The 8160-nt window shown below is 41.8% G+C and overlaps 1 long non-coding RNA gene across 1 annotated transcript; it reads right to left on the reverse strand.

The window, feature by feature from the left end:
• Positions 1 to 534: 534 nt before the first annotated feature.
• On the reverse strand, positions 535 to 1044 carry LOC120939569. Its single transcript, XR_005749270.1, has 2 exons — positions 862 to 1044; positions 535 to 818 (listed from the first exon to the last, which is right to left on the reverse strand). It is a non-coding gene; the product is annotated as an uncharacterized LOC120939569 (long non-coding RNA).
• Between the last annotated feature and the right edge of the window lie 7116 nt (positions 1045 to 8160).

Genomic DNA, 8160 nt, shown 5'->3' on the forward strand with positions numbered 1-8160 from the left:
TAGTGTTTGGCTGAAGCCATTTATTATCAATCAACTTTGTTTAATGTTTCTAAATCCTAATCACAAGAGAAACTACCCAAATGACCCTGATCAAAAGTTTACATACCCCAGTTCTTAATACCGTGTATTGCCCCCTTTAACATCAATGACAGCTTGAAGTCTTTTGTGGTATTTGTGGATGAGGCTCTTTATCTTCTCAGATGGTAAAGCTGCCCATTCCTCTTGGCAAAAAGCCTCCAGTTCCTGTACCGCATTTGCCGGCGTATAAGGCGACAGGGCGCATAAGACGACCCCCTAATTTTTCAGCTAAAAAAGACGGAAAGGGCTTTGGTGCAAATTTGCACTGGAGCCGCATAGATATAGAGAGGCACATAGAGAGGCTCTCCATAGAGAAATGAGAAAAGGGACTAAATTGGGACTTTTTGATGAAGCGTGCAGCCAAGGAAATAGCAATGCATGATACTATAATGCTGTCGGGTGATAGGGCCATCAATAGTGTCATATAATGAATGCATAAACATAATAGCCATCATAGTAAGGTAATAAAGACATTTATTCCATAACATGATAAAATTACTAAAAAAACTAAATAGAATAATGACACAATGATAGCCAACTGGCCTAGAGCCACAATAATAACATAAAACGCACACCAAACTAGTTGCAACGTATTTCCATTGTAAATTATAGATTGGCATCTTCCAGTGAACCATGGTATTGGTAGCTTGATTAAAAGAATGGCAGGGAAAGGCATCAAAGTAGCTTGACGCGTTTCGTAGCTGTAGCGCTACTCTTCAGGAGCAGGTGCATAGGATTGTCTATAGGTATTAAAGATAGAGATAAATATAATAATGCTCATACTTGCAAGTCATATCGGAGTCTGGACATGGACCTGGAGACTGGCGGTGGGCCGAGAGGTCATTTGGCACCGGAACCTGAGGCGGCGAATCCCAGACCAGGAATGGAATTATCGCTAGGGAAGGGCATTCCAGTGGGAGTAACCCCATGAATTGTGAAAGTGGTATAAATCACAAGAATAAATCCCATCTGAAACATTGAGTAGAAAAAGGATATGGGAATAGTGTTATAATAGATGGTGCCTAACTTAGTGACTAATCATATGGTAGGTAGGGTAGGGTTGTGTCTTATTAAAATTAAAAATAATAATAATAATGGTATCAATGTTTGCAAGTAGATAAGCAACAATTGTCCTAAGTGACACAGAGGGGAAAAGTTCCCCCAAAAACATATGCGAAAGAAAAAGTGAAAAAAGTGGAAAAAGTTAAAAATGTGAATTGGTAATAGGGGTATAATGAGTGAGTGAGTGAAAAACTTGTAAAGCGCAACACATGCGAACTGAATCGCTTCTGGGCGCTGTCTCCATTCCAGGGGTAAGGAAACTCCTCAACCTCAGAAGAGATGGGTTTTAATATTTCTCCTGAAGGCCAAGTAGTCCGACTCCAGTCGGATGGTAGTTGGCAACGCATTCCACAGCCGAGGTCCCTGGACTGCAAATATTCGATCTCCTTTGGACTTGTATCTGGCTTTGGGTATTTGGAGTAGGTTTTGATTTGTGGATCGCAGAATGCGATTTGGGTTATGGGCTTTTATTTTTTCGCATAGATATTGGGGAGCGTTGCCTTGAATATACTTATGCGTTAGGCAAAGTGCCTTGAAAGTGATTCTATCTTTTACTGGTAACCAATGAAGGGATCTCAACGATGGTGAGATTGATTCCCATGGTTTTTTTCCGGTCACTAGTCGAGCGGCCGTATTTTGAACGGCTTGCAGACGAGTGATTTGGTATTTGGGGAGTCCTAGGTAGAGGGCATTTGCATAGTCAAGTCTGGAATTAACGATTGTTCCCACCACGACTGCAATGTACTCTTTGGGAATAAAGGGGATGAGTCTGCGTAGTAGGCGCAGCAGATAATGGGATCCGCTGACTACTGACCCTATTTGTGCGTCCATTGTCATGCAGGAGTCGAAAATGACTCCAAGACTTTTGACTTTGGAGCTCGGGGTGATAGTTTTCCCCAGAATGGGTGGGGGTGTCCAAGTAGACGCGGGGTGACCTTTCCGGTTTGCATGAAACAGGAGGAGTTCTGTTTTGGAACCGTTAAGTTTAAGATAACTGGATGCTATCCAGTTATCTATTAGAGAGAGGGATTTCTCTAGTCCAAGAGAGTGATCCTCTTTGTTGCAGATGCGGAAATACAGTTGAGTGTCGTCTGCATATGAGTGGTACAGTAGCTTCTGGTTACTGATGATTTCAAAGAGGGGGCGGAGATAAATATTGAACAGTACGGGCGACAGGGGAGATCCCTGAGGGACTCCACATGACACTGTACGTTTTTCAGAAGTGAACGATCCTAGTTTCCAAGAAGGAGGAGAACCAAGATAGATCACCTTCCGTGACTCTGGCTACTTCAGCTAGCCTGGCCAGCAGTAGTCCGTGGTCTACAGTGTCAAAAGCTGCGCTTAGGTCCAGCAATATTAGGAGACAAGATTCTCCTTCATCTGCGGCCTCTAGAGCGTCATCCCATATTTTGAGCAGCGCCGTTTCTGTTCCGTGACCCGGACGGAAACCTGATTGAAACTGATCAAGTAATTTATGGGTGTCTAAGTGCTGTTGCAGCTGTTGTACAACTTCTTTCTCCATTATCTTGGAGAAAACATTTAGACCTGTTATGGGCCTCCGGTTGTTTGGGTCTTTTGGGCCAAGGGTGGGATTTTTTAGGATTGGTTTTATTGTACCTTGTTTTAGCAAGGGGGGCACCATGCCCTCCTTAAATGATTGGTTTATAAGCTGCGTGATAGCTGGTGCCAGTATATCGGCACATTCTTTCAGCAGTTTGGTGGGAATGATGTCATTGGGCCCTGTGCTGTTACGCAGCGTCCCAATGATGTTTTTAGTGGCATTGATGGAGATGGGTTTTAGAGTGAATTTTGGTAGTTGCGGCGGATTTAAGTGGGTATTAGGTTTGGGATTTAGGGATCTAGGGAAAAATTAGTGACGATTCCATTTTGCTGAATGCTTTCACAAATTTTTTCAATTTCTTTGATGAAATAATCAAATAATTTGTTGCAAAATTCTTGTGAATCCGACTTGGGGGCCTCTAAACAAGTTGGATTCATTGACTCCGAAACCAGCTTGAAGAGTTCGCGGGGGCGGTTTAGGGCATTAGCGATGATGTTGGAGAAGTGATTTTTTTTTGGCCGTAAAGATTTTTTTGTGATATTTCTTTGTTATTGACTTTTAAAAGGTGTGGTTTTCCTCTGAAGAGCTCCTTCTCCACGCAGCTTCTGCTCTTCTCCGCTCTTGCTTTAGCAACGTCAGCTGGTCATTGAACCAGCTAGAGTTGTTTTTCCGGATGCAAGTTTTGTGTTTTGGTGCCACCAAGTCCGCTGACTGTCGCAGCGCCTTGTTGATGGCGTCAAGTATTTGTGTAGCTGTTTGTTTTTGTTGGATTGTTTTTATTTTGTTCCCTAGTGTTGTTTTGAAGAGTTCCGAGTGGAGCTTCTTTTGAGATCTAGTCCAGTGAGTTGTCACCGTCTTTTTTTTTGGGGGGGCGTTTTTGGTGATTTTGAATTTAATCGCATGGTTATCGGTCCATGGTAGCGACTCATTGTTCAGGACGTCAATTTCCAAATCTTGTTTGAAAATGAGATCGGAGGTATGACCTGAGACATGTGTGGGGCCTTGTATTAGTTGCTGCAGACCTAATCCTTCTAGATTGTCAATGCAGGCGTCGGCGACAGGGTCCAGCGAGGAGTTGGCCCAAAGGTTGAAGTCCCCAAGCACCAAAAGATGTTTGATGCCTAGGGTGTATGAGGAGATAAATTCTGTCAACAACGTGAGAAGGTGCGTTTTTGGGCCTGGTGGTCTATAACAGAGTAGAATATGGACCATGTTTTGGGGATTTGTTTGCAGCTGCAGAGTGAGGTGAGAGTGAGTGAGTAATATACCAATGTCATACCTGAGTCGCCGTAAAGATGGAGTTTATCCAAGAGAGTGAAACAAAATGTATGTGGGGAGAGTTCCAGGGAATGCTTCCTAGGGTGGACTAAAGTACAGCAACTACACTTGTGGGGAAAGCCGCCAACGTCACGTCATGGTACACAGAGGGGCAGAGCCAGCAGACGAGTGAAGCTTGACACCCGCCCGACGACCACACTGCCAAATGTGTATCGCCGATGTTATAGGCGTCACGCCGACGCACCAAGGTCATCGATGATGACGCAGCGCGTATGGCGTGGAACAGGGCGTGGCGTCGATCGGCAAAGAGAGATGGTCAAAATCTCCTGCTATTGTGAATTCAATGCTGGGAACCAGCATCCAATTCGGAATGGTGTGAACCCAGCGTAAAGGAATGGAAGGAAGGAATGAAAGAAGAGGAAAGGGAGAAAGAGGGAAGGAGGAAGAGACAGAAATGGAAGGAAAAAAAGGAGAACAAAAGGAATAAGAGAAGAAAGAAAAAGAGAGATGGTGAAAAAGAAGAGACAAGAATAAAAGAAAAAATAATGTGAAGAAATATAAGTCAAGAAAGAGAAATAAAAACTTTAAAAAAAATAGATAGATGGAGAAAGCAAGAAAGAAAGAAAGAAAAAAGCTAGGAGTGTCAGAAATTGGAAAAATAAAGAAGAAAAGAAGGAATGGAGAAGAAAGAAAGGAGGAAGGAATAGATAAATGGTGAAAAGAAAGAGTCAAGAATAAAAAAAAAAGGGAAAAAGGAGAATGGGAAGTTAAAGGAATGGAAGGAAGGAGTGACACATGGAAAGAAGAAAGGAAGAGAGAGATGGTGAAAAGAAAGAGACAAGAAGTAAAGAACAAAAAGAAGAAAGGTAAGAAAGATAAGTTAAGGGGAGAAAAGTAACAAAGAAGGAATGAAGAAAAATAGTAAAAAGCAAGAAATGTGAACAAAAGAAGAAAATGTAAGAAGGAAGGGAGGATCAAAAAGAAAAGAAGTAAGGGAAATTAAAGGAAAGGAGGGACAGCAGGAAAGAAACAGAAAAAAATATGGGTGGAAAGAAGTAGAAAGAAGAAAGAAAGCAAGAAAGAAAGAAAGAAAGATCGGAAAGGGACACTAGAAGTATCAGAAATGGAAAGAATAACGGGGGGAAAGGAAGTCACGAAGAAAGAGGGAAGGAGGAAGGAAGAGAGAAATGATGAAAAGAAAGAGACAAGAATCAAAGAAAAAAGAAGGGAGAATGAAAAGCTAAAGGAATGGATTGAAGGAGTGACAAATGGAAAGAAGAAAGGAATGAAGAGAGAGATGGTGGAAAGAAAGATAAGAAGCAAAGAATAAAAATAAAAAGAACAAAGGGGTGTTAAAGGGGTTGTAAAGGAAACATTTTTTTTTTCATAATAAGCATCCTTTACCTGCAGACATTCCTCTTTTCACTTCCTTATTGTTCGTTTTTGCTCAGAAGTTGCTCTATTTCTTCTCTGTTCTGTTCACTTCCTGCTTGTCTGATTTTACTGACCACCGTGAAGGGAGGGTTTACTGCGGTGGTCAGTAACGTGCTCATCCCCTCCTGGGAACTACATCTGAATCAATTCGACGCATGCGCGGGATTTCGGGATGCTGGTTACACGTCATAACCAGCGGACATGTCCGATTAGGTGTACTAACCATCGGACATTTCCGACGGACATGTTTCCAGCGGACAAGTTTCTTAGCTTGAAAGAAGAAGTGTATTGTGGGCCTATAATACACCTCCCGGCGCCGCAAATGGACAGAGACTGCACAATAATCAATAACAGATAGCTTTCAATAACATGAATATCTGTGTATCACAGTATAAAATTAAATTAAAAAAGCAGCTGTTTAAATAAATACAAACATGTAAAAAGAGATTTAAATACTATAAAAACAAGTAATTGTAAAAATAGAAAAAATCACAAACAGCGCTGATAGTGGTAGGTTCTAGCGTAAATCCCAAAAAGGAACCACTTCTACACTCAGTGCAGACTAGAAGAGTGTGTCAGTAAGATAGGGAAAAAGTCCATTGAAATAGTGTCCAACATAAGGAGGAAACAGATAGCAAACACCTTCCACCCGAATTCCTTAGAAGACACCACGTGGGACAAAATAAGCCCCCTCTGGGGTACGCACTCACCAAAAAGCAATAAATGCAAGGCGATGTAAAAGTTACTCCAGACTGGTACTACTCTTCATACAGGGTAATCAGAAGCATCTGTTATGAGTCTCCCAATCAAACCAAAAAAACACAGAGAAATGCCATAGCGTAATTCCATTTTTAATGATAGTGAAAAAAAGAGCCCCACAACACAGATTCCCCTCAATCAATGCACGTACATGTAAATAAAATCAATAGCGCATCATAGTCACCATCTCCAAGGACCGGAGTAGCGTCGTACTGGCCTGGTGTAATCTCGTGGGAGACAAACTGTCCTGGTTCCAGCCGAGGCTCTGGTGGAGCGCATAGGTCACTTCCTGAGCGTCGTGATAAGCCACGCCCTAAAAGGCCTGATTACACCAGGCCAGTACGACGCTACTCCGGTCCTTGGAGATGGTGACTATGATGCGCTATTGATTTTATTTACATGTACGTGCATTGATTGAGGGGAATCTGTGTTGTGGGGCACTTTTTTTCACTATCATTAAAAACGGAATTACGCTATGGCATTTCTCTGTGTTTTTTTGATTTGATTGGGAGACTCATAACAGATGCTTCTGATTACCCTGTATGAAGAGTAGTACCAGTCTGGAGTAACTTTTACATCGCCTTGCATTTATTGCTTTTTGGTGAGTGCGTACCCCAGAGGGGGCTTATTTTGTCCCACGTGGTGTCTTCTAAGGAATTCGGGTGGAAGGTGTTTGCTATCTGTTTCCTCCTTATGTTGGACACTATTTCAATGGACTTTTTCCCTATCTTACTGACACACTCTTCTAGTCTGCACTGAGTGTAGAAGTGGTTCCTTTTTGGGATTTACGCTAGAACCTACCACTATCAGCGCTGTTTGTGATTTTTTCTATTTTTACAATTACTTGTTTTTATAGTATTTAAATCTCTTTTTATAAGTTTCTTAGCTTGCTAAGAAACTTTTGTCTGCTGGAAACCTGTCCGCTAGGCCATACACACGGTCGGACATGTCCACGGAAACTGGTCCGCGGACCAGTTTCAGCGGACATGTTCGCCCGTGTGTACGCGGCCTTAGAGACTTCAAGGAGGTGTGAATTACTGGGCGTGCCGCAATGCATACTGGGAAATGTAGGGCCAAATCCTCAAAAGGGATACGCAGGCGGAACTGCTGTTCAGCCTGCGTATCCCTGTGCCTATCTTTGGAACTGATCCTCAGAAGCAGTTTTCCAAAGATAGGCAGAAGATCTGACATCTGTAAGACACTTACACTGTCAGATCTTAGGATGCAGTACCGCATCCGCCGCTGGGGGCATTTCGCATTGAAATGCCGCTTTGCGTATGCAAATGAGGACTTACGGCGATCCACAAAGCTTTTCAGCTTTGTTTTTTCTGCGTAAGTTTACGTTTGCATACGTAAAATTAGGGCTGCTTTTACAAGGTGTAAACTGTTTATACCTTGTAAAAACAGACCTTTTTTTCGATCGCCACGATTTTTTTTAAATTTTGAATTATTTTTTTTGGCGCGTAACTTTTTTTTTACCCGACACAACTTTATTGTCCCGTCGCAATCCACAAAGCCCGGCGTAACGTAAGAGCTCCGCAAACCAGGAAGTGAATGAGAGAACAGAAACTAGAATGCCAGAGGTGATATAGATGAAGGAATTTAATAGGTATTTACTCGTTTTTTAACAGAATCATTACACTATTCTGTCTGTCTACCTTGCAGACATTAATTTTAGGCAAAATGTTTTTTTCCTTTACAACTCCTTTAAGGGAATGAAAGAAAGGAGTGTAAGAAAGAAGAGAAAAAAAGAAAAGGAAAAAGAGAAGAAGGGAAGGAAGAAGTAACAGAAGTAACATGAATACAAGAAAGAAAGGAACGAAGAAGGAAGGAAGATAAATAGTGAAAAGATATTTAGAGATTAGAATAAAAGAAAAAAAGAAGAAATGAAGAAAAGGTAGGACGGAAGAAAGGATGAAAAAGAAAAGAAGAAAGGGAGATTAAATTAAAGGAAGGACAGCAAAAAAATGAAAAGAAAGGAAAGGAAA

Source organism: Rana temporaria, chromosome 5 (genome assembly GCF_905171775.1).
Source record: "Rana temporaria chromosome 5, aRanTem1.1, whole genome shotgun sequence".
In the NCBI taxonomy this organism is placed as follows: domain Eukaryota; kingdom Metazoa; phylum Chordata; class Amphibia; order Anura; family Ranidae; genus Rana; species Rana temporaria.